The sequence below is a fragment of the Zosterops lateralis genome (genome assembly GCF_965231275.1).
Source record: "Zosterops lateralis genome assembly, chromosome: 1".
Classification (NCBI taxonomy): domain Eukaryota; kingdom Metazoa; phylum Chordata; class Aves; order Passeriformes; family Zosteropidae; genus Zosterops; species Zosterops lateralis.
In genome coordinates this window covers 139,562,943-139,586,617 of record NC_139762.1, presented here as the reverse complement: position 1 = coordinate 139,586,617, position 23,675 = coordinate 139,562,943, and the positions used below count along the sequence as shown (strand labels likewise).

At 43.1% G+C, this 23,675-nt stretch overlaps 1 protein-coding gene across 2 annotated transcripts in view; it reads right to left on the bottom strand.

Annotated features, from left to right (window-relative positions):
• The window catches only part of ST3GAL1 (ST3 beta-galactoside alpha-2,3-sialyltransferase 1), a 97,097-nt gene extending 74,611 nt beyond the window's left edge, over window positions 1–22,486 (bottom strand). The window contains exon 1 of one of the 2 annotated variants that reach the window (XM_083869906.1): window positions 22,280–22,486. The gene's annotated coding sequence lies outside the window, so the exon portion shown is untranslated. Of the gene's footprint in view, window positions 1–1,802; window positions 2,051–22,279 lie in introns of those variants that run through there. The other variant, XM_083869904.1, reaches the window with a different exon arrangement.
• Window positions 22,487–23,675: the final 1,189 nt, after the last annotated feature.

The following is a 23,675-nucleotide window of genomic DNA, read 5'->3' as shown; positions in this document are numbered from 1 at the left end:
ACTTAGTGGTAACTTCAGAGCTGGTTTGGCAGAACACAGACTGGGACTTTGTTGAGGCACAGAATTTAAACCTCCCGACACAGAAATGTTACCTCACAGCAGCACCAAAACAGAGCAAACAAAGTGAGAAATCAGCAGAGGAACAGAGCACCAAGTTCTCCACAGCTCTATGCTGGGGCTTTGCTCTTTCCAGGATAATCAAGAAAACATGTGCTATAAACTACCGAACAAACCCACTCTTTTTATTCACATCCAACCATTCCCTTACCCCCAGCTACCAAACTTATCTTGTGCATCCAGCATATTATAAATTGTCAGGTTCCCAGATAAGCCCAGAAAGGACCTTAAGCACAGCCATGCCCTGCAGATAACATTCTGCCTCTGCTGAAAGCAGGAAAGAGAACCCAACCCCAACTTCTCCTAACACGAGAGCAGCTCTGTCAAGACATTGCGCACAGTGGGCAGAGCACAATCAGCTCTGGACCGGGACAGAACAACTGAGGAGGGGTGAACACAGTGCCTTGTGGAAGGTACTGGCTGGCATGGGTGGCACAGGATGCTGTGGATGTAACAAGCTAAGTGTTTCCAAGCAGATGCTTCACCCCTCCAGCTGATGTTGTGTAAATAATGTACAGGAGAGGTGTGCTGCTAATTGAGTACCTCCCAAAATGCCAAGAGGCAGGAAGACTCCAGTCAAAGGCAACTCTTAATTTTAACTTGTGTCACTGAAGAGCAACCAAAGTAAATGAACTCCTGAGGACAAAGTAGAGTAAGAGACTCTTTTTTTATTTCCTTGAATCTCCTGTCCCTTTTGTACACTGAAATTTAATTTCCTTTTCAAAGAGAGCTTTTGGAGCTTATGAAAATTGACCCAAAAGATTACAAGGGCTTTGTCACCCTTCCAATCTCTCTGAAAGATCCATAATTAGGGAGGTTTTTCCTTCAACATATGCGCCCAGCAGACAAATATATAATTCAGACTTACAATTATGTGAAGGAGTTATTTCAGTACACTGGATACACACGAGCCAAACCGTTACAAAGAGTTGAAAAATCTCGTGTGCCTCAAATGAGTAAATATACATCAAGGCAATTTTTTATTTTTTATTTTTTTTTAACTGGCTTGTTTTCATTTCTGCCAAGGCTACACATAGTCACACTAAGAATCTGGGATGGATGCTTGCCACTGAGATAAAAACACCAAGCACAATAAAAAATAAAAATAAAAACTGCTGACCTCGACGATTAGTTATTTAGAAAATAATCCTGCAAGGAGGAACGTGCGAGCGGATACCTCAGACAGCGAGTCTGCTTTAGCTTTTTGCCCTCTAACGGAGCAACAGCGGCTTTACTCTTCCGGCACAGAGCTGCCCAGGGGAGACGGCAATCACACGGCACCGCCGGGGCGCGGGGCTCCGCCGGGCTGGACCGGACCCCAGGGGGGGTTCCCCGGCGCTGTCCCCTCCCCGAGCATCCCCCGAAGGTGCCCCCTCGCTCCGGAGCCCACCTCGCCCCCCCTGCGCCGCCCTGCAGCGGGGAAATCCCGGCTGGCAGGGGAGAAGTCTCCCCGCTCCGGAGCGCCCAGCCGGAGGATGCTGCGAGCTCCGCCAGCGCCGGGGCCGCCCCGGCTGCTAAAGAACTGAAATATTTTTTAAAAAAACAAAAACCTCAACAACTCAAGAGTCGAACGAGGAGCGAGGAGGCTTGGGAGGCTCCCACCGCGCCTTCTGCAGCAGCGGGGAGCTCGCAGGTAAGCGGGGAGGAAAGGGACAGACACAGGGCGAGGGTCCGGCGGTACTCACGGCGGGCTGCGGGGGTCCTGCCCAGCCCCATGGCCGGAGGATGGACGGACGGTCGCTGCCGTGGCTGTCGCCGCTGCGCTGTCTGTGTGTCCGTCTGCCGGCCCTGCCCGCCGAGCCGCTCCGGGCGCCCCGTCCCTCCCCTCGCTCCCTCCCCGGCGCTTCCTGCCCGCTCATATAGCGCGCCCTCGGCCACGTGGACGGCGCGGGGCCGCCGGCTCCTCCTCGGGGCCGGCCCGGGAGGGGCGGACCCCCCAACACCCCCCAACACACCCTCATCGCCCCCCGTCACCCCCCTCCATCACCCCTCATCACTCCCCATCTCACCCCATCGCCCTCCATCTCACCCCCATCTCACCCCATTCCCCTCCCATCGCCCTCCCCCAGGCCACTGAGCGGGGCTGAGCCCGGAGAGGTGCGATGGGAACCCGGACTCACCCCGAGCTCTCCTCCGGTCCTCCCTAGAGGGTCAATGGCCAGGAGTGTTTGTGTTCCCCACAGCCCCCAAAGTGCCCTGTCCAAAGTTGATCCCAAAGATGATCGCAGCAGGGGAAAGTGGAAAGAAATTTGGCGCTTCTCAGGGCAGAAAGTCTATGTGGCATCCCTAATGCAAATAGTGTATAGTCGATATTCGCAGAGTCATAGAATGGTTTAGGTTGGAAGGGGTCTTAAATATAATCTGGTTTGGACCCCCTGCTATGGACAGGGACACCTTGTATTAGACCAGGTTGCTCAGAGCTCCATCCAGCCTGGGCTCGAACACTAATGAATGGGTCATCCACACCTAGTCGGGGCAACCTGGTCCCACGTCTCACCACCCTCACAGGAAAAAGTATCTTCTGAATATCTAATCGAACCTACTCCCTTTCATTTCAAAGCCATTCCCCTTATCCTATCACTAGATTCCCTTGGGAAAAACCCAGACGAACAGACAAACATTTCCAGCTTTCTTGCAGCCCTGTAGATGCTGAAAGGTGCTATAAGGTCTCTCCAGTGACTTCTCTGAGCTGAACAATCCCCGCCCTTAGCCTGCTTTTACAGGAGAGGTACTTCAGCCCTCTTCTTTCTGTCCAGCATCAGACATTTTTAAGGTGACTATAAAAAAACTGTAGAATTAAATAAAAAAGCAGCATCATTAAAGAATCCCCTAGACAGATACATTCAAGTGATGAAGTGTCTGCTAAAACTATTTAACAACATAATGCTGTTTTTTTTAGTGTCGATGTGTAAAGACTGGAGCCGTGAGATGTGTAAAGACTGGGGCCATGACCAGAAGTGGGGGGATTATAGCACCTCCAAAGAAGCAAATGATCTCTGATCTCCTCTCCTCCACCCTTCTGTAGGCAGGCAAATATGCACAGTGAACATGCACAGCACATATCGGAGAGAAGAATGCATTCCTGAGGCCTGAAAAACATGTTCTGTAACACTGGACAGCCAGTGCACAACTCCCTTTGCGAGGCAGATGAGTTTACAGGTGATTAATCTACTTACTGAAGCTGCCCATGTTGTTGGTTTATTAAATCCAGCACAAGGTACTTTCACTGGAAACTGTAACGTGCTATGTAGGAGCTGTAATTCATCAATCACCACTGGGCTTGTTTCCATAGAGTTGTATTAGTAAAAGCTTGAGTGTGGACTTAGACCAGTATCACATTGTGTGCCGTGCTGTGAGAGCACCTGTGACAGCCTGAGCTTTCTGCTTAGGGAACATGAGCCCTTTGAGGGACTCACCCCATCTCTAAATCCTGCCTCTGGGTACTGAAGAGCAGCATAATGCTGTGTCCCTCATAAAAGAGGGTGTGGAAGGGATTTAATTTACAGTAATGAGCATTAAAAAATAAATAAAAAAAAAAAAAATAAAAAAAAAAAAAAAAAAAAAAAGCACTTTAGTCTTATTTTACGAGGACTGTATCAATATAAGGAAGTACTGTGTGGTGGAAACAGCCTATTAAATAGCTGTTCACTGCTTTTTCCCAGGAGCTGCTTGGCACTTTGCTGGAGATGGGATGAGGAGCTCCAATTTGATTGTTAGAGTCTGTTACCTTTTTTCCTCGACACTCTCATACTTTGAGGCAAATTGGTTAAATTTGATGCTTCATTTGCTTCACAATAATAGTGGGTTAGTGGGACTGTTTACAAAAAAAGAATCTCTGGGGAGCAGCTCACCAGTAATAGGGTTGTGCATCAGGTTTGGAGATTTCTCCCAAGCATTTCCACAGGGAGAGAGGGAGTGAGAGAGTGATGAGAAAGAAGAGTCTGAACACTCTGCATTTCGCTGCCTGTTGTACCACACCTGGTCTGTCCATGAGTTTAACAGAAAAGAAAGACTGCATCTAGTGAAACAGCTGATTTATCATCATACAACATATAATTTTTCACTAAGTTTTTTCAAGGAAAGCTTAATCTAGCAGCCAAGAATGTCCTAATTATTAATAGTTAATCGAGTTGACACTGGCACAGGTTGTCCAGAGAAGCTGTGGATGCTCCATCTCTGGCAGTGTTCAAGGCTGGGCTGGATTGAGCTTTGAGCAACCTGGTCAGTGGATGGTGTCCCTGACCATGGCAGGGGGATTGAGATGAGATGATCTCTAAGATCACTTCCAACCAAAACTCTTCCATGATTCTGTGACTGAAGAAAGGAAGGGAGAATTTGTTTTTTTCTGCATTTTCATCCTGTCTCTGCACCATTTCTCTGGAGCATAAAAGAGGTAAGATATGGTGCACCCCTCCAGGACACCAACCTTGGTCACAAGTTACAAGGAGGAGATGTGCAGGTGAGCTCTACATTGGCTGGGTTTGCACAGAAAGACTCATCTCTGTAAAGCAAGGTGTGAGAGGAGTGTGTTTGCCCCAGAGATGCCTCAGGAAGGCATGACACAGTGATATGGGTGTACCATGGAGAAGATCCACAGATCTTGGCTCTGCCACACCTGAGCCAAGAGCAAGTGAACCACCTCTGCTGAGAGCAAAGAACAAGACCAAATCCACCTGAAACAGCAAGTGTGGAGCCTATTTCTCCTTTTTATATCAGTGTTACACTCCATTCCTTCAGGTGCTCTCAACTTCCCTGATGCACCCCAAGGAGCATGGAGGTAAGAAGTGCTCTGAGGTAATGCCATGAGAATTACAGCAGGGTCCAGCCCAGCCTGCTGGATCTGATGCCCCTCATGCTGTAGCATTTCACCAGCAAGTGTCATTTAGATGGTTTTGGGAAAGAATCCAGGATTTGTTTCACAGGCAGTATTTCCTCAGCAGCTCAGTGAATATGGAATGGTTTGAACTAACCATGCAAATCTTGCTTGTCGTCTTATGTAGAGAAACTATATCTATTCTAAAGTCTGGGCCAGGGCTTTCAACTGCTGGTGGGGGATAGTTATGCAGACTTCAAAGGAGCTGTATCAGCTTTTACCAAGTGGGGATCCAGACCTTTATTCATATTTTAAAATTCAGAAACTGTGCCTAGGTAAAGCGTTTTTCTCTATATTTTTAAGTAGCCTTTTTTTTTTTTTTTTAATTATTTTATAACTGTTCCCTCAGTGGCAGGATTGTTTCTCAGTAGTCAATGTTTAAAGGCCCTTGAAGGCTGAAGGAATTAAAAATGAATAATTTAAAGCTGGTCTATGATGCATAATTTTTAACATATGTTTTATAAGCCATGTGGAACAGTTTTTGACTTGTCAGTAGATATTTTACAAACATGCTGTGCTGGAACCAAAACCTTTTTTATTTAAGAATCATATTTGGGCCCTCCTATGCTTTAACACAGCAGTATGCTGGAGTCTACAAGCCATAACAAGGAAACCATTATCACCAGCACTGATCAGAAAAGGGGAGAAATGAAGCAATTGCAGCACTTTTTTTTCTTCTTACACACATTGCTAAACCAGTTGTGGGCAGAACTGTGGCTCTTCCACCTTAAGAAGCCTCTTCCCAAGGTAGAGGTAGACGAGCTGTGATTTGTTTGCTTTAAGGCTGCAAGAGGAATGGACCCAGGTGGTGCTGGAGAAGGAGCCATGAAATATGTCTTTGGGTTATTTTTTGAAGGATGGCTGGAGTATTTTTTTGCCAACCTCCTGTTAACTTCCTAAATATTGTCCTAGGAATGCCATCTGAGTAATTCTTGACAGTTTGAATAGGCAAAGCTAATTGCTGGTGAATATCAACCTTGTATGGATTTCATTTCTTGTCCCTTCCTGACTCCTTGCAACAAGAAAGGGAGGAGGCATTTACCCTGCAGATGCTCAAAGGCAGCCTGGGTTTCAACTTTATCAACTTGTTCCCACACTCTTCCTTGTTTTCCTGGCTTGTCCAGCTTTTCATTTCTATTTTAAAGTTACTCCCTATTTGCGGCTAAAAATAAATTGTTTCGGTTATTTCAAAAGCTCCTTGGGCCCAAACCCAATTTCAAGTGTTTCACCAGGCTGTCAATTGAGGCAGTGCACTGGGAAAGTGCAGATTTGGGCTCATGTTTGCTCCCCCCTCTTTAGCTCTCCCTTCAGTTCATAATCCATCATCTTTCAAACAAACCAATTGCCATTGTGTCTAGAAGTTAAAATAGAAAATCAGCATTTGGCATGTATGCAGTTGCCAAGAAGCTATTTCTCCCCGCCTATGTAAATAAAGTGTCGTTCAAAAATGGTTGGCTTGCTCTGAAAGATGTGCTAAGTGCTACCATTGCACTGTGCTCCTTTCCAGTGGGAGGAAAGAGCAGAGACTAGTGACCAGCTAGTGCCCCATCCCCAGCTTCTCCCACTCATTCTGTTGAATGGGACTGTTCCTTGCACAGGCCAAAATGCCACTGGATAGTTCCTGTCTCAGTGAACAGAGCAGGAGTGATAACTGACCTTGCTGGTTATGCCCCAGGTCAGGATCAAGCTCCACACAGGTGGTTCTCTTTAGAAGTGATTTACTGGTAATCTATAAATTTATATTAGGTAATAATTCCTGTTTATTTTGCATCATACAGAAACACACCTATTTATCAGTATGACTAAATGTTAAATACTTCCTAAATAAATATTTCTAATTAAATACTTCCCAACTTTATAGATGTTAAACTAAGAAGATTAACCACAGATGGACTGCACAGTATTTCTTTATTCCGATAGGAAGAAGAGACAGATGGTGTATGTATATCCATACACATGACAGATGATATATATATACCTGCTTTACCTCCACTGAAGAGGTACATTGTGTTCTCTATTCAAACATGTAAGAGTCACTGCCCTTATTTTGTGTAACTTGCAACCATTTATACACTTTATACACCATGCTAACAGACTTGGTAAGGCTATTTGGTGGCCACAGATTTTGCCAGAACTGAATTTTTATCATGTCTAGCTTGGTCTTCTCATTGTGTTTTTTTTTGCAAACCACACCCCACACTTCTGACAGATGTCACAGGACTGTAACAGCCTTCCCTGATCCAGAGTCTTCTGAAAGCAAGAGGTTAAAGCAGGCTTTTAGATCACATCCTCAGCCTCCACGCTTCACATGGCCAGACTCTGGCACCAAAGTGCATTAAGAGCAAAGAGAAGGGAAACAATAAACAACATCCTTCCTTCCCTGCTTGCTCTTGGAATTCAAATGGCAAGGGGTTGCAAGAGCTCAGTGGTTCTGACACACAGTCAGTGGTCTCAGCATCTTCTTCACAGGACCTGGGTGCAGGCCCACATCAGAGACAGCAGAGAAAGATTTCTTGTGAGGCAAAACTATTGCACAGAGATGTGTTTTTACTTGCTAGGAGTCATTAGTGCTGTATATAGGAGCACTGGCTATGGGTAAAGGTTGTGATTTGGTACAATCTGCTCTCAATAACTGTCTGTGAAAGTCAGAGAAACCTTTTGATATTGCAGCACACAAAAACACACAGTGAACACTAAAAGCCAGATTTGCAGAAATATTCAGTGAATCTGGAGCTCTCACATAAAAACCTCTCTGTGCTATGAAAAACTTCATCACTTTTGTACTCTTAGATAAATGCAAGTTTTGCTATAAGGACAGTGTAAAGCCCGAGAGGAATAATAAGCAGTTATAAAAAAATTAAAAAGACACAGATAGGATATGAAAGTAGAAAAGGAAAAAAATATAACACAGGTAGAGGTGGACTCACCATTCTTTAAACTGTTCAAGAAAAAAGCGAACATGATGCTTCATGAATATGGCTTAGTGGGCAAGGTCAAAGATGGGACTTGATGATCTCAGAGGTCTTTTCCAACCTTAATGATTCTATGATTCTACCTTGGTAAAGATACAGGAAGATTAAAATGTTATGAAAACAATTGGCCATAAATATTTTACTGCAGAAGGAAGAAATGACATAAGCACCTAAAATGAGGATAAAGGTAAGCAACTACATGGCAAAGAGAGACAGCCATGTGTACTTTCTGTGTGTTTCACAGACTGAACATGTAGCATGTTCAATCTCTCCAATATAGATGACCCTTCTTTGCAGTTCAGACATCACAAAAGTACAATAAACCTAATTTACCTTTGGCATCACAGTGCCTTGAATACCATCTATTCCCAAGCACAGACTTGAAAATATGTGCATTAAGTGACTGTAAAGTTATTAGCATCATGTAATTTTACTTCATTTCACTTGTCCCCCAGGACAATCAGGAATAAACCAGAAGGTGAAATTAGACTCAGAAAATAAATGTTGTTGATTAGGTTGAACTGTCTATTAGGCTTCTGTTTAAGTTTCCAGCCCACAAGAAGAATGGCAAGCGAAGCCTTTTAGAGACACATTTTGACAAGAATGCATTTTTCTGTGGCTCCAACAAAATAAATATAGTAACACAGAAGAACCTTTTAAAAATCAGGCTTATGTGCTTGTTTGATCAGCACCAGCTAACAGTTTCATCTCCTCTGAATATCACAGAAGCACATGAGCTGTGCCACCATGCAGTTCTCAAGATAAATTCTTTTCCTCAAAGGACATCACACACATATACCAGTGGCTGTACATTCTGTATTAACTTAAACACAAATAACACAAAATGGTAATTGCAGGTGGAATTCATTGCCAGGGAAAATTGTGAGTAAAACACTGAAGCACACCTGGCAGATGTTACTCACACAGCTTAATTTAGTATGAATAGGCATTTATTTTAAATGGTAGAAAAGAAATATAATAACCCAGCTAGGATAGAAAAGTTTGTGTGTTTTTTTCTTTCTTGCCAGATATATAGGTTAAAATAACTTTTCAGTCCTTTCCAGCTACTGAGATAGGCTGGGAAGGGATAAATGGTATGAGCAGAATCCCTCAGAGGAGGGTTGGTGAGTGCTTGTGCAAGGATAATTCTGAAGATCTGCTGTTAACCCACAGCTTGGAGCTCAGTGCAGGACAGACCAGCTGAGATGCTGCTAAAGAATAAAACCTAGAAGAGTTTAGAAATCAATTCCCCAGATGTTGCCTAGAAAATACTTATGTCACATTATTTCTGTGTGCAAAAGCTAGCAGAATTCTTCACTAAACCAACACTAAGTCAGCTGCAATGCTGTTTTAGATCTGCTATTAACAAATCAACAAATCATTTCAGAGAAAATATTGTTATCAATGGTTGGAGTACTGATGGCAGAAAAGGAAAGTTTTATAAACTATGGAATTGCTTTAAAGATTAGATACAAGACCTGGGCAAAAGATTTCAAAGACTTGAAAATGGTCTTAGTGTAAACCAGAGCATTCACAGTATAACTTACATCTAAGAAATTGGGGGAAAAATAGATTTAGAAAACTGGAGGATGCAAATCTGTGTTTGCTGGAGAGACACTAAACAGGATTACCTTGTAGCACTGCCGGCTGTGTCATTCTGGGTCCGGGCTGGCTGGGGGAAGCGTGGCAAGAACACACGGTGGGGACGGGAAGGACGGAGTGCCTGAAACCAGAGCTTTACCCCTGGTTCCATCACCAACACAGTGACTACACGGTTTAGGAGGCAGCAACTACAGAGCCGGGGGTGTGGCTAATTTAACAATATATGAGATTACTTGGGGGCAGGAGTCTAATCCCAAACGGGGGATAGGAGCTTGACTGTATATGTCAAAGGTCCCAAACTAATGGAGAACCAGAACTGGAAACATGACCTATTTTGGAATAATGCAATTAGCATACTAATTTCTATATTTCACTTCCTACAGTCTCAGGTTTATGGTTTCTGCACAAGCTGCTTGGGTATCTAGGTATCCATTCCAGCTATAGCTCAGTTGCCACATCCTTGTAAGTTTATTGAGAAAAGAAATGATTCTCAGGAAAATATTAATATAGTAATATAGTAATAAATATTATAATATTTACCTGGACTTTAACAGAAAAAAGATATGCAGGTAATTGGCTGTTCTCTTGGGAGCAAAGGGTAGAGTCAGACTGGTAGTCCAGAGTCCATGTGTGCTGAGCATGGTCTATTCTGCACCTGGTTTGAGGCAATCCCAGGCAGAAAAACAGACAAGGATAAACAGATCAAAAGCAGCCCTGAGGAGAAAGAATTGGGGATGCTCATGGGTGGGAAGCTGAACATGACCCAGCAATGTTCTCTGGCAGCCCAGAAACCAAAGGAGTCCTGGGCTGCACCCAATGCCCCACGGGTAGCAGGTGAGGGAGGGGATTCAGCCCTTCTGCTCTGCTCTGGTGAGATCCCACCTGGGATACTGCATCCAGCTCTGGGGTCCCTAGCATGAAAAGGATGTGGATCTGTTTGAATTCCAAATGAGGCCTTGAAGATGATCAGAGGATTGGAAACCTCTCCTATGAAGACAGGCTGAGAGAGTTGGGGTTGTTCAGCCCAGATAAAAAACGTGAGTGAGAAGAACTTACAGCACTTCTGGGTGTCACAGTGCAGCTGGTCTGAAGCTGCCCCACAAACTCAACCAGCCTAGAAATTAAACAAGTCCCTAGGTGAGCAATGATAGGAGGGATTTTAACTCAGAGACTTCAACCAATCCCATGCAACCATAAATATAGACACATCACTGGCCAGAGATCTGGGTGGTACAGAGATCCCAAGCAGCCAGGTATCCAAACCTGGGAAATTCAACCCTCCATAAAAAGAAGTTCTAAAGAATAAAACGAGCTGTTTGCTGATGACCCTCAGTGAGTTCTTGTTGTTTGTCTGTCTCTGACCAATGACCTCACATAACATTTGGGGACCTAAAGGAGCTGCAAAAGAGCTGGAGAGGGACTTTTTCTAAAGTCATGCAGTGATAAGACAAAGGAGAATGGTTTTGAAATGAGACAAAGTAGATCTAGATTGTGTATTATAAATGAATTCTTTTCTGTGAGGGTGGTGAGGCACTGGAATAGAGAAGTTGTCCAGAGAAGCTGTAGATGCCCCATCCCTGGAAGTGTTCAAGTCCAGGTTGGATGGGGATCTGAGCAACCTAAACCAGGGAGAGGTGTCCCTGCTCATGGCAGGTGGGTTGGAATTAGATGATCTTTATGTTCCCTTCCAGCCCAAACCAAACTATGGTTCTATGAAGGTGCAGACAGAGCCCTTGGTGCTTTTAGTGAAAGTGGATTCAAAATAGCTTCCTAAGGATGCATTTCCCCATCTTCTACCACCTCATTGGATGTACTGTTTTTTTTCCTGATGTTGAGGTGCACACCTTCACCACTGCAGCACCCCAGCTGATCTACAGGGCTGTGCCTGCAGCCAGGGTGCAGAAACAACCCCCTGGAGCAAGGGCCACATCCAGTGTAGTTCAAAGTGTGCTGCACAGCACACTTCCATGAGGCAGGGTGAGACATCACCCAAGATAATATGTAAGCCCACCACTCAGGAAGAGAAGGTATCCAAATAAAGCACAGAACCATGGAATCATTAAGATTGGAAAATATCTCCAAGATTCGTGTAGGAGGAGTTACCTGGACTGAGAGATTAACTGCTGAAAAGCAGCCAATACATTTGAGGGAGCTGTCAAGATGTCCTTTAGGGCAAGGTAACTGAGTGAACCTTACCCTTAGAAATTTATGAAACAGTTTGCCTTGGGATAAGAGCTCTTTGCTTCCTCCCAGTAGGAGGGGAAAGATTGTAATGTACATGATAACTTTAAGCTGCTGGCAGGATGAAGCCCTGAAATGGGCAAATGAGATTTTCTCAACCTTGTAAAAGGAAAGCTGAAATCCTATTGCTGTCAATTGATAGGAAAGTAAATGTCAGGGAAGGGGAGATGTATAGCAGATGAAGGAGAAAAGAGTATCATGCAGGTGAATGCATTCAGGCTGTAAATTAAAATAATGTTGGTAACCATTATATCAAAAGTCAAAAAGATGCAAGGAAGCCTCCAGGAAGAACAAATTCTCTGAAGTTTGCATATGGGGCTTGGTGCATTCCTGACAAATATATTATATTTGTTTTATATATTATATTTATTTCCTGTTTGAGAAAATAACTTGCCTTAATACATTAGACCTTATATAAAGAATGGTAACTTCGTGTTTCCACAAAACTATTTCTTGTTTTACAGCAAGGAAAATGTACAAAGCAAGAAACAATGTGTGTAAAGACATGAGGACATAGCACAGTGCATGCATCACCTCCCAGATACCCCTGTGATGCTCTAACTCTGCTTCACAAGGGAGTCAGAGGAGCTGGCAGCAGTTCATGTGAGGCAATAGAACATGTTCTACTGAATTCTCTAAGATCTAAACTGAGCCAGCAATGCAGAGCTCAGGGCAAATATTTCTTGTTATCTCAGAAACCAGGTGGTTGTGGACGCCAGTACCACCTGGAGGGGGCTGAACAAACTCAACCCCTCTAACCTACATTTGTCACTTGGAGTAAGCACAAGACTGAAGAACCATTAATTCTGGGGGCAGCAGCTCAGGTGGCTGGTTCTCTTTGGCTTGCACAATTGTTCCTGTCTGTGCAGATGAAATCCTTGTGCTCACTGCCACGACTGAGTAGAACACAGTTATTATTGAAAAGGATTATCTTCCTTTTAAAGACAGAAGAACCTACTGTATTTCTATGTGTTTATTTATTTCCCCTGCAGAACAGAGAAGGCTGTTAGGTGTAGAAAAGTATGCAGGTTTTAAAACAAATCTAAGACAGAGACCAGCCAGAGGTTCTGAAGTAATCTCATCTGGTCTGATTTATGGAGCAACACAGTTTTATTCAGGATAATAGGTTTATTCATTTAATCTACATTAAACTGGAGCACTGATGTTTCATGAAGTCATTGGAGGCTCCCAGAGATCAAGAAGCCACCTCTTCTGCTGTTGAGCAGTGGCTTATTTCATTCACTGTATGAAACCCTTCACTTTGTGTTTTCTTTGCACGTATTTGGCTTCAGCCTACACCTGTTAATTCCTGTTTCTGTCTGCTGTTTACAATGCCCATTGGAAAAAAAAAACCTGTCTTTACATGAAGGTCTCCTTGATATGTTAGCACTGTGATCTGCTTCTGAAGAATTAAGTAGACTGAACTTTTTCAGTCTCTCTCATGGATATATCTGGCCAGATGTGCACTTCTACCCAACAGATGGCTGTGCAGCACTAGTCACCATCTCCTTGGAGTCTGCTCAGAGCAATGAGCCCTTTCACAGTGAAGTTCATCTCATCCCAAAGTGAATCTTTAAACCAGACTGGATAAATGTCCCTCACAACATTCCTGTTTCTCTCTAGCAACAATCAAGGAACTCTGTGCTGGCTACCTCTCATATCACAGCCTATGTTATAGACTTCTGTATTTAGGCAAGATGAATCTGACTTTTGGACTAAGGCATTTTCCCAGGTTTGAATCATTTCCCTGGCATCCTCCTCTGCACATCACACTGATGAGGCTTTGCAGATCTCCAGCAGATGCACAGTGTTATTGCCTATGTATGAGAGGACTCACTCTCAAGTGCTGGGGGTGCACACAGGGGCAGTTCACTGAAAGTCTGGTTAGGGAGATAGAGCTGCATTTCAATACTTGTGCTGTCCACAGTCTGTGCTTGCTATGGATTGTACCTTTTTAATGAGTTGCATGTGGCTCAGATGAGAAAATGCCTTAATAATTATGGTCCCTTGGAAAAAGAGCAGATTATGTAACTATTGTTTTGATTTTTTTTTCATAACTGTTTTCCCTTTTTCTGATAACAAAAAGCATTGCTACATCACAGGTTTCAGTTCCTCCAATCCAACTTGGTTTCCAGCATTAGCCATTCAGCTGTATCTACTTGTACTAGCCTCAGCCACTACCCCTGCCAGACAACTGCCTGGTGTTTTATTGATAAATAAATTCTTACATCTGTCAAGTTATAAAGCAGAGAGCAATGAATCCATTCTTGATGGCTTTTTTTTTTTTCCCTCTTTCACTTGAAGAAGATGTGCTAAGAACTACATACTCTCTGCAACAAATGCCAAAAGATTTGTATATCTCAGCAGGTTCCCTTTATTCATACAAAGTGTGTTAAGTGTTGGGGTATTGACCATCAATCCATCATGGCTTATTAGGTCTGAAGGAAGGAAGTGTAATTCAAATCCTTTCTCCTGCCCAGCATCTTATCTCTGTGTTAGGAATGGCTGATTTGAATGTTTTCATGTGATAAATATGATTGACATATTTGTATATTGCCTGCTCACATGGGTGGGCAGGTAGGGCTGAGGGGGAACTTCCAGTCCTTTTGTCTGGGAGAAATAAGGAGTTTTCCCAAGAGAATCCTGCTGTTCCTCATGGAGGTCTTCTACCACAAGCTGCAGGAGCAGCTCAGGTGAGTCCTATCCCCACATCTCTCTCTCCCCTCTGTTTTGCCCATCCTTTCACCATCCCTGTCTTCTTCCCCCCATCATGCGTATTAGCCCTGATTGCAGATACTTTCAGGAAAATTCACAGCACTTTTGGACAAATATTGCCATTTTTGCTTAGTTCTGTCTGTGCCCCCACACATGTTCAGGCCATGCCAGAGAACCAAGTTTCAGACTCCTCTGTCATCTGAACATCAACCTCCTCTTTACCCATAAACTGGTCCAACATATATAATGAAAGCAAATTTATTATGGCATTTATTACTTTGTCTTCTCACTTGCTCTTACCATGTTCTTTTGGGACAGGAAGAATTAAATGCAGTGGAGAAGAAATTCCTTGGGGAAAAAAAAAAGAGATTTTTCTTGTTGAATATTGCTGTAAAATATTGCAGTCAGTGAACTGAGATGTGCAGGTGAGATCATACCACTCCTCTGCAGTTCCACATTGCTCTAAAAGTGATTTGTATCCATTTAGTTTGAGTTGGTAGGAATCAACTTCAGTTAAATCAATATAATGTGGGCTTGCATTGGTTTGAGAAGGTTCACACAATGTGTTGTGCTGGTTTAAATAATCATTTTCAATAATCTTTGGAAGCTGTACTTTAAAAACAGCACATAAGCCAGTTTGAGAGCTCCAGATAAACTGAGTATTTTTAGTGGTGGATCATTGCAGGGGTAGTAAAGTCTAGGCAAAAGTGAAAATCTTGTGGGATAAATGTGAAAGTGTTAAAAACATGAAACAATTCACTAAGAATTCAAACCATGTCTGGCATTTGGAAGCTAATCTTTACTTAGCTAATGTAATCCTGCTTTTTTAAAAAATAAATGTAGTTCATTTCTTCACTTATTTTTCTGCTTTTTATATATATAAAAAATTATGATTGTCTGTTCACAATCATACAAACAACCCTGGGACAATTGGAATAATGTTTCCTTGAGGATTAGGGGAATTTGTAGAAAGAATCATTGCTTCCTGTGGGAACAATCAAGCACTCATTGCAGGCATCTTTGTTGCTTAATTTCTTTGTGCCAGTACCTTGATTTGTTTCTCAAATTTAACAAAGAAGAGTATGAAGCAAAGAAAAAAATCTAAAATTACAAAGTAACCATATGGAAATATTCAGTTAAAGAAGTCTAAGCACTTAAACCAACTGTTCAGGGTATTTTCCCCTTAATGTGCTTACATAAATCACATTAGTTTTTATGAGAGTTATTTTTCAAATTTATAGACTTTTTTCAGATGGATCTTCATCTCCCAAGGTAGCACATGCAGAGACTGTATTTCTGCAAGTTAAAGTCTGTGGAATTCAAAGTTTAACTCTGACACCAGAATTGTGGATGTTATTGCATAAGCAAGTTATTCATGGATTTTGGAAATAGCTTTCACTTTTTAGTGCTCAGTTTTAGAAAGCTGAATTGTCATTTCTGAATACCCAGCATTCAAATTACAGATGTAACAAGCAATATTTGTGTGGCAATTCTAGAGCTGATCTGTGCTAAGGCTTCAATCCCTAACAAAATCTGAAGGGGAGAAAAATCCCTGCCACTATTTGAGCAAACACAGTGCACAGAAGTGTTGCTGTTTCACTGAAATCCCCCATTTCTGGAAATAACTTTTTGAGGGTGTTGTGGTTTAACCCTGATAGTCAGCTCATCTCCTCATGTGGGATAGGGGAGAGAAGGGGAAGGGTAAAAGTGAGAATAGTCGTGGGTTGAGTTAAAAACAGTTTAACAGGTAAAGCAGAAACTGCATGCCCAAGCTAGGGAATTCATTCCCCTCTTCCTATGGGCAGGCAGGTGTTCAGCCATCCCTGGGAAAGACAGGATCCATCTTCCTACCTGGGACACCATCACTCTGAATGTACCTTCTTCCTTCTTCTCCCCCAGCTTTATACCCTGAGCGTGATCTCAAGTGCTCTGCAATATCCCTTGGGTCAGTTGGGGTCAGCTGTCCCTGCTTTGTCCCCTCTCAGCTCCTTGTTCCCCTCCAGCCTCCTCACTGGTGGGGTGGGGTGAGGAGCAGAAAAGCCCTCGATTCTGTGTGAGCACTGCTCAGCAGTAATGAAAACATTGGCTTTCAGCACAAATCCAAACCCCAGCAGCACCATATGAGCTGCTATAAAGAAAATTAACACTATCACAGGAAAAAAAAGATATACATGGGAATATCTTATGACTAAGAAAAATTGTATTTCTAAATAATATTTCTAGCTTCAATGAATTATATTAACTTTTATGTACTTGAATGTTTATATAGTAATACTTAAATATAATGTTAATGTATATTAATTGTGTTCTAATTTATATCTACACTATTTCTAATTTTGGTAGGAACATGTACTGAATGTGCCCTGAAGGTTCAGAAACCACAATGCAACCCAAAACTTCCCAAAATTTATTACAATATTGAATGCTATTTTAATATAGATTTGGAGATTTGGGGTGATCTAGTTCACCTGTTTTGAATTTTGCATTATTGTGAAAATCAGTGAGGATCTCTTGAGTGCATGTGGGCTGACTGAAGCTCCTATGGAACAGGCAGGGTTCTGTGCTTGCAGATCACAGCATGTTGAAGGTCTAAGGGGAGACTTCAGATGCTCAGTTAGAAGTCAAGAAGCAGAAACCAGACAAAGCACAGGGCTCTAAGCACCTCACACATCTGCAGCTCAAACAGATTTTGTCTTGGAGCTATTGAATTCACCTTTGACCAACCTTTTTACAGGTATGGGGTATTTTGGAGTTACAGCTTGCCTTATACTTTCTATGTACAACTCCAGGTTCACTGTATCCAATGAGAGACAGTGTCTGAAAAGTAGATCTAAACATATTTGTAAGGTGAAAGTCCATCACAGCAAGGCCAATGAATAAACAGCACAAACAAAGAAGGTGTGCTGCCAGCTAAACCTGCCTTTGGGCCAGGAGGTGGGTCCTGATTCATATTTCACTCAGTGCCTAAGTATCTTTGAATGCTGGTTTTAACACTGTCTCACCCCAGTGAGACTTGGAAACTCTTCAGAAAAAGGAGAGCAAAGCTTCACCAGAAGGTCAAAGTAAACACCAAGGAGGTTTTGTCCCACTTTTGGTGCTGACAGTGACCCACACAAACAGTCATCTCCCTGCAGCTGTGAGAGGGGCCATAAGCTGCTGCCCCTCATCTCCTTCCTGAGGGCAGTGGGGAGTTATCCATCCCTTGATATCTTTACCCAAGACTGAGAGTTTGGGCTGGCTCTCTGCCCTTCTAAAGGGACTCATGCTCAGCCAGGAACTGGTAGGAAACACTGAGGGAACGCTGCTGTACATTAGGCAGGATTTCAGCAGAGATGACCACAAAGGCTCCTACTGACCTTACAGCCACTATTTACCCTCTTTTAGCCTGCATAATGCCTGCTAGCGCCTAAGCCTTCACTGACTCAGGGTTCCCCTGACCTTAGTTTCTCCAGCATCACACCCTTGAAAAGCCTCACAACTGCCTGGACCTGGGTTTTAACTACTTTGCTTGCTAGCTGTAGTCTAGTTCCTACACCTTTGAAAAAGAGCATTTCCATTTAATTTCAGACTGTCATGGCTATGAAGTGTTTTGAATAACGAAATCCTCTCTGTTTTCATGGGTGGGTTGAACTGGCCACTGCACATAGAAAACCACAGCTACCCAATTCTCTGTTGTGATGTGAACTGGTGATAGTGCACGTCACACGGAGATAATGTGGACATACAGAGATAAGGGGAGAGGCATTGCATGGTTACACAGGATGTTTTTTAGCTATGAGGTCCAGTCTTCTGCTTCCTATTTATTTTGGGGAAGAGTTTCTTATCTTTGTTTACCTAAGGAGTCAAACAGAGCTGGAACTCCCAAATTGCAGGGTTGGAAGTACATCCTGAATGGGGCAGTTACCAGGATTACCCTCCAATGAGGCAAAACCCACGGCTGTGTGCTAGAGAAAAGAGCAAATTCCTTTCCCATTTTAATGTCAGGGGACATCTGTACTGCCAAATGGTCTGCTCAATGGGCTTTTTAAAATAATCGCCTCAATGTATCCCAGATCTCATTCCCCTCTCCTTTTCCTTTAGCTGCCATGGAGAGAGAAGGGCTGTGCTGTGCTGGAAGGGCAGCAGAATTACAGTGCACAGTAACAGCAGCCACATTCCTTCAGCTTAAATGGCATTAAAATAAATAATTTCCTTGCAAGAAAAGACAAAACAAGGAAGGATAAGAGGAAAGTCTGTGTGAGGGAGCATGACGTTAACCAGCAGAGTCTGTGCTGTCCTCTGCAAAGGGAAGTTTCATGGGAGACAGTTCTCTTCAAAATGCAGAGGTGTGACAAACCTGAAAGCTCAGATGCATCAATGCCTGGCCCAGTGGGCTTGTTGATGCATGATAGCTGTGCTGCTTTAGACTGGTTAAAACAATCTGCAAATTTATTCTAAAGCTGTTGCCTTGATGTTGCAAGAGAACTTGATATGTTGAAGCCTCTCTTTTTGCAGCCTTTCCACTTTCTCATGGTTCTCCCATCTCCAGGAAAGACCTTTGAAACTGATGCCTAAAGTTTTAGCTTTCATGTTTTCATGTTTTCCAGATTCTGTACTACATTAGTATATAACTCTGAACTTCATATAAAGTGTTACCAAGTTCTCTTCACAGTTTAGTTAGACAAAACAATCCTTTTCCAGCCCAAGAACCAAGGATACCCTTACATCTTCAGGCCCAAAAAGTATAAACAACAGTGATGATTTATTAAAAAACTATGGACATTGATCTATTACCAATATCCAACTATGACGGACAAAGACTCTCTAACAGTTTAAAGTTAGAAAGTGTATGTTTATTACGACGCCGGGCAGCGTGAGGGATAGCTCCCAGAAACACACGCGCAATTTACAGATCATCACAGGGCCTTTTATCTACAGAAGTATTGAATACACAAACTACAAATGCATATTCATAGCTCTGATACCTCCCATTCCCCGCTTCGTATGGTAATTAGCCCAAAAAGCCACCAAGCATGCGTAGTTTGTTCTTTGAAATGGGTCGGTGGTCTTTTTAATGGGGTGGGGTCCCAAAATGATGAAGTAAGATTGTCTTCCTCAGCTCTGACTTTTTAACCTTTAGTGTTTGTGACAGCTAAATCCTGTTTTTCCCAGGACTGTTTGATTTATGATTGTATTGTATTCATGGGGTCTATTGATTATTCAGGATGCAGAAGCCCTAGTTTGACAGCTCCTCTGATTGATCGGTTCCTTCCAAGGATTATCAGTTCTTTCAGTCTGGCTTCTGTTAGCAAAAGGGAAGTCCTAGCTACATTATCTCAGCACTATCTATTTTGACTACAGTCTTTAATTCTTCTAAATCTATGCCTCAGTGAATTGAGGAGAGCAATCTGGGAGGATGGGAATTCATAACCTGAAGCTGTATTTGGACAATTAACCACAATATGTAAATGGACCAAAACTTATAAAAGTGTGAAAACTCATATGACCCATTATCCATCTTGGGTGTAGCCTTGGCCAGGTTCTTGTACTGCCCAAGGTGGATCCTTTGAAAGCCTTTTAAACAAATATCTACTTTATTCCTTTAACACTGTCTAATCTCTGTTCTAAGTAGCCTCTCAAGGCATCAAAACAGCTTGAGACACTCATTCTTCTTCACAATACCCCAAACTGAGCATTTTGTCAGCCTTACAGGTCTCCGTGAAGAAACATCTCTGGAGCTCACCCCTCCTCTCTCTCCATCAGGTGTTGAACACCACCTGAAGAGCTTCAGACTCGGTGGGAACTGAAAGAACATCCAAAGATATAACTCTCCATAGATAAAGAGCTCAAATACATCCATGGATCTCAGTTGTGGTTTTTAAAGTTCATTAAGAAAATGGGGGGTTTAAGATCCCCAGCTTTTCAGGTAAATAAATTCCCTTTATTCCTGAGTTTTTTTTATTCCCCCCCGCCTTTTTTTTTTTTTTCCCTATTTATTTTTTCTTTTTTTCCCCCCTTTTTTTTCTTTTTGTCCCCTAATTTTGCCATAATTTCTGCATCTACAGACACTCTGCAAAATCTACCCATAAACATGTTTCCAGCCTGATTAGTGCTCCAAGCAGCAGGTAAGTCATCTGCCAGGAAGACTGTGCAATGAGCCCACTTCTCTTTCCTTCTCTGGGCACCAGTCAGCTGCAGACAGGGTAATGGGTAATGACAGGGTACTTCTGCAAACAAAGGGCTGTGAAGTGACACATCCCTGTCAGCAGAAAACTCTGCAGATTTTCTTTGATCTCTCAGAAGAGCAAACATTTCTGTGCCACCCTAGCAGGGAAACCCATCTTTGTTATAGCACATCTGAGCAACTTTGTTCTTTTCCATAATATGATACAGCACAACTTTGTGTGCCATGGGGAGCTGCAGCAGGCAGACAAACCTGCTGACTGAGACACCACTGGGCACAGATTTATTCCTGAAGAAAAGGTTGAACGAGATAAAATCATCATGGCAGCATAGAGGTATCCAAGGCTCCAGGGAACATGAACGAGCTGCAGGGTAAAGCCAGTCACTATCAACAGCTGAGCAGGTAATTCACAACAAACCATAGCTTTGATTAAGTGCACCCGTTTTCCAGCTGCAGAGAAATTGTTAAAGCTCTTGGAAGTTCCGTACTTGCTTCTAGTAATTACAAAAGGAGCCTTTTATGCAGACCAGAGAGAGCACTCTGCATCTGTGAATTGCCCTGAAGCCCTGGAAACAGAGGATGTCACGGCATTCAAGGTATTTCAGAGACTTTGAGGACCTTGTCACTGCATGAATTCCACCTACTTTTGAAGTCTTGCCTTTTGCACTCAAGATAATAAGGCAGAACTACCCTTATCTCCTGCCTCTAAAGGCAGGAGCCTGGCAAAAGTAAAGTATTGTGCAGAGTATACAAGTAACAAGGCTGGGAGACACCAATTGTGTAATTGCTTTCTTCATAAAGATTTAAGGTCATTTGTGCTTGTCCCCTCCATGCATGGAGCATGTTTGGACATTGAGGCACCTGAAAAAAGTCCATAGCTACTGCAGAGCCTGTGTCTCAGTGTAAGTGATATCCACATTCCCTGATCACCCAGCCATTCCTACACGTTGGCTTCCAGTCTGGTTGTACTCCAGAGCCAGCAAACTTCAGGCACTGCAAGAACCAGCTCACACATGGGTAATGGATTTAGCCTAAGATAGTCAGGGAGCCAACATCACCATAGTAACTGCATGCTGTTGCATTAATTTCAGCAAATAAATGAAGCTCGTAAGTCAAGGGGTATTTATGCAGAGCAGTGCAAGAGCACACAAAGAAACTGCAACAGTCCTGAGTGAGGCAGCCAGGCTTTCCTGGCTTCTTTATCTTGCTTTTCAGGAGGACTGATTGTCTGGTTGGAAGATTCCATTAATATGATTACCCTGCTTTTTGTATTTGACATGGTGTTTTCAGACATGACTTGGGTATATCTACACAACACAACACTGAACCAGGTTGGACCAACCAGAAGTATGAAAAAGCTTCTACAGTAATGTGCACATTTCCAAACACTGAGGTTGCTGAAGAAAAATTTAGCAGGTTTGAGTATTCCCCTGCTGAGTGGTAATGTTTGTTTAGGAGCTTTTGCCTATTGATAAAGAGGGGATAAATTGTTCTTTATGAGGAAAGCAAGAACTTACCTAAGGTGGCCTGGGATCTCCATTTTGTTGCCAAAAGCCCACCCACTATTCTTTAAAAAATGAAACAAAAAATACTCACCAGGGGCAAACACGGGTACAAAGTTATCCAAGGTTCATCCAAGCTGACTTTAAGCTAGCCTGGCTGGGAGGGGAGCAGTCAAGCAGTCCCCTTGTTGGCCACTCTGACACTGCCTAAACTCATCTGTGTCTGCAGGGTGTTGACTTCCCCTTTAGTGACATGTTTGCAGAAGCATTATAAAAAAGGAGAATCTGACTAATCCAGGAACTCTGGAGTCAGAAGGAAGCAAAGCATTTTTATTGGGTCTATCTGAGATTGAGTTCATTTTCCCATGGCAGCCCTCACAGTGCCCTGCTGGGCATTGATAGCTGGAAAGGTGTTGGGAACACAGCAGTGTTTGACTCCTGCAGAGCAGAGCTGGCACAGCATCAGCACTGTCTCCCCAGAATTCCCCCATCAAGGGGCTGGGAGTGGGCAAGATCCTGGGAAGGGACACAAGCAGGCCAGCTGACCCAAATTAACCAAAGGGATATTCCATACTGTACAACATCAGCTCTGAAATAAAAGCTGAAAAAAGGAAGACAAACAGGGTGCTTTTGTTGTTTGCAATATTTGCTGTCTGGAAAATCTGCCACATGTGCTGAAATCTGGCTTCCTGGGAAGTGGCTGAACATAATTTGCTGATGGGAAGTAGAGAAATCAGGGGTTTTTTTGTCTTTGCTTCAGTGCATGTAAACTTTTGCTTTTGCTTTAGTAAATTGCCTTATCTCAACCCGTAAGTTATTTTCCATCTATTTTCAATCTGCTGAGAAGGGAGAGTGATAGAGTGGCTTGATGGGTACCTAGTGTTCAGCAAGGTCAACCCACCACAACATTGACAAGAATGAAGATGAACAGAAGTATTGGCTCAATAATAAATATTCTGAAAATGGCAGAGGTTCCAGATATGGGCATCCACAACTTCTCTGGACAACTTGTTCTAGTGCCTTACCACCATCACAAGGAAGAATTTCCTCATGCTGTCTAATTTAACCTACTCTCCTTTAGTTTAAAGACATTGCTACTTGTCCTATCTCCATCTACCCATGGAAAAAGTCCCTCTCTAGATCTCTTCTAGGTCTCCTTTAGTTACTGGTAGGTGTTTTAAGGTCCCTTGAGAGCCTTCTCATATCTAGGCTGAACAGCCCCAACTATATCAGCCTTTATCCATAGCAGAGGTACTCAAGCCCCTTATCTTCACTCTCAGGACTCGCTCCCAGGAGTCCACATCCTTCTTCTCTCGGGGACCCCAGAGCTGGATGCAGCACTGCAGGTGGGGTCTCACCAGAGCAGAGTAGAAGGAGAAAATCATCTTCTTCGACCTGTTGCCCACACTGCTTGGGATGCAGTCCAGGGCATAGTTGGTTTCCTGGGCTGCTGCAGCACATTGCCAGGTCACATCAAGCTTTCCAACAAT